We start from the raw sequence: 2,730 nt of genomic DNA on the forward strand, positions 1-2,730 counted from the left end.
TTAATCCCCCAATTATTGCTGATGTTTGGAGAAGAGATATTTCCAGAATGACTGAATGATGAGGACACTGCTCTTATGAGCAGATTCTATTCATGGATTTATGATTTACTGAGGGCATGTCTTATAAAAACAGCAGGCTCCCTCTGACACGCTTGGGGGGATTTTTGATAATCTTTCTGCTGCCATTTTAAGAACCAGCAAGTCCTCAAGAGCTGCTACAAGATGCTCGTGTTTTTCACTTAGACTCTCAGTCTACAGAAGCATGAACTTAATAAGCTCTTCTATTACATAATTTCCCAGTCTGTATTATCTAATTATAACAACAGAAAGCAGACTAAAACTTCCCAGTGAAAATGTGGTTTGCATGACTCCCATTCCCTAAGCAATTTACAAATCAAAGCTTTTCTCTTACACTTTGGACACAGGAACAGAGACTGTGCTTTCTGAATAGTAGTAAGAGTAGTTAACACTGCCTAAGGTTTTACACTGCACCACACAACTTGCTGACTTTTATACACAATCTTTAAACCATCTTTTTTTATGCAATAACCAAGTTTATTGAAAGCATCAGACAAGTTATGCTATGAGGGTTGAGAGGAGTCATATGAGTAAGTGTACAACTACAAGGGTAAGCCACATGTGACATGGTGGACAAGCTGAATGCAGGAAAAATATGTTTTTCTATAAAAGCATATAAACAATAGTAACCAGTTTTGATAAACAGTCTGAAGTAAACCCACTCCTCTCTGATACACTTGTAAAACACATAACACAAAATAATCTAAGAATATTTGTGTGATACTTCACTCAGAATGATCTTTTCTAGATCCCACCACTTGCCTGCAAATTTCATGATTTCCTCCTTTTTGATTGCTGAGTAGTATTCCATTGTGTAAAAATACCACAATTTCTGTATCCATTCCTCCGTTGATGGACATCTGGGTTGTTTCCAAGTTCTGGCTATTACAAATAAAGCTGCTACGAACATGGTTGAACAAATGTCCTTGTTGTGTACTTGAGCAAATTTTGGGTATATACCTAGGAGTGGTAGACCTACAAGATATGATAAACATAATGAAATCTACACACCTAAAGAAGATAATCAAGAAAGTGGACACAGGCGAAGGTGATTAATCCTCATTTAGAAAGACAAATGGGATGTGCATTGAACTTATGACAGGAGTCTACCACAAAAGGCATCTGAAAGACTCTACCTAGCAGTGTTTCAAAGCAGACACTAAGACTCATAACCAAACCATGGCAGAGTGCAGGGAATCATATGAAAGAAGGGAAGTTAGTATGATATGGAAAGGATAGGAGCACTACAAGGACCAAACATATTTGGGCACAGGGTCTTTTCTGAGACTGACACTCAACCAAGGACCATCTATGGATATAACCTAGAACTTCTGCTCGGATGTGGCCCATGGTAGCTCAGTAACCAAGTAGTTTTCCAAAGTAAGGAAACACGGACTATTTCTAACAGGATTTCGAGGGCAGGCTGTTTGACCCCCCCCCCCCCGGGGAGGAGCAGTCTGTTAGGCCACAGAGGAGGACTTTGCAGCCAGCCCTGAAGATACCTGATAAAACAGGGTCAGATGAAAGGGGAGGAGTTCCTCCCCTATCAGTGGACTTGGAAAGGGGCAGGGAGGAGACCAGAGAGGGAGTGTGGGGTTGGGGAGGGAATGAGGGAGCGGGATACAGCTGGGACACAGAGTTAACAAAATGTAACTAAAAAGAAAAAAATAATAATAAAAAAAAAGAAAAAAAAGAATATTTGTGTGTTTTTATAATTAAAATTTTTTACATTAATTGCATTTTATTCACTTTGCATCCCAGCTGTAACTCCTTCCCTCATTCCCTCCCAATCTCACCTCCCATGCTGCTCTCCCATGCTGCTCTCCAAGTCCACCGATAGGGGAAGTCCACCTCCCTGTCCATCAGACCTTAGCTTATCAGGTCTCCTCAGGACTGGCTGCAATGTCCTCCGCTATCACTTCTCAGCCTTTTGGCTAAGATCATGTGTAGTATCTGTTCTTTAAACCATCTTAAGAAAGAAAATGAGAACCAGTGATCTGCCAAAGACTGGGCTAAATAATATTTTAATGGCAAATATCAAAAGTCCACTCAAAATTATTTAAAGTTGGGTGAGAAGTTTGAAAATTTATATAAAAAATAGTACAGAAATCAAAGGTGGGGTTTGCTGTAAGTCTCAGTAGATACTATTAATCAGAAAACTCTTCAGGACATAAGCAATCCTTTTCTCTTTCTTTGGTCCCTTATTGCTGTTCCTCATTTTCATAATTCTATCTCTATTTGTACTTTCACTGAGTAACCTTTACAGTTTGGATATAATGTTTATAGTTTCTGTTCAGAATGGTGGGAGTTATGGCTACATATGGTCACCTCTTCCCTTTCCTTTTCAGTCTCCCACATCTACAGTACTTTGCGTGATTGAGATGACTGTTAGCTTGACAAGATCTATAAAAACTTCTGGACATGTCTGTGAGGGAGATTCTGGATTGGGTTAATGAGGTAGGAAGACCTTCCCCACTATAAGTTGGCACTCTTCCATGGGCTGAGATTCAGATTATATAAAGAAGAAAGATAAACACCAGTCTTAAGCTCTCTTAAGGTACAAAGTGACCAGCTGCTTCACATTCCTGCTGCGATGACTTATACTCCATAATAGACTGTACCCTCCAACTGGTCACCGAGCTGCCTTTGTAT

The 2,730-nt window shown here is 39.8% G+C and overlaps 1 pseudogene; it reads left to right on the top strand.

The window, feature by feature from the left end:
- Positions 1 to 1,992: 1,992 nt before the first annotated feature.
- On the top strand, positions 1,993 to 2,132 carry LOC129667464 (U2 spliceosomal RNA; annotated as a pseudogene).
- The last annotated feature ends 598 nt before the right edge of the window (positions 2,133 to 2,730 follow it).

This window comes from Psammomys obesus, unplaced genomic scaffold (assembly GCF_907164565.1).
Source record: "Psammomys obesus unplaced genomic scaffold, mPsaObe1.curated_primary_1811, whole genome shotgun sequence".
NCBI lineage: Eukaryota > Metazoa > Chordata > Mammalia > Rodentia > Muridae > Psammomys > Psammomys obesus.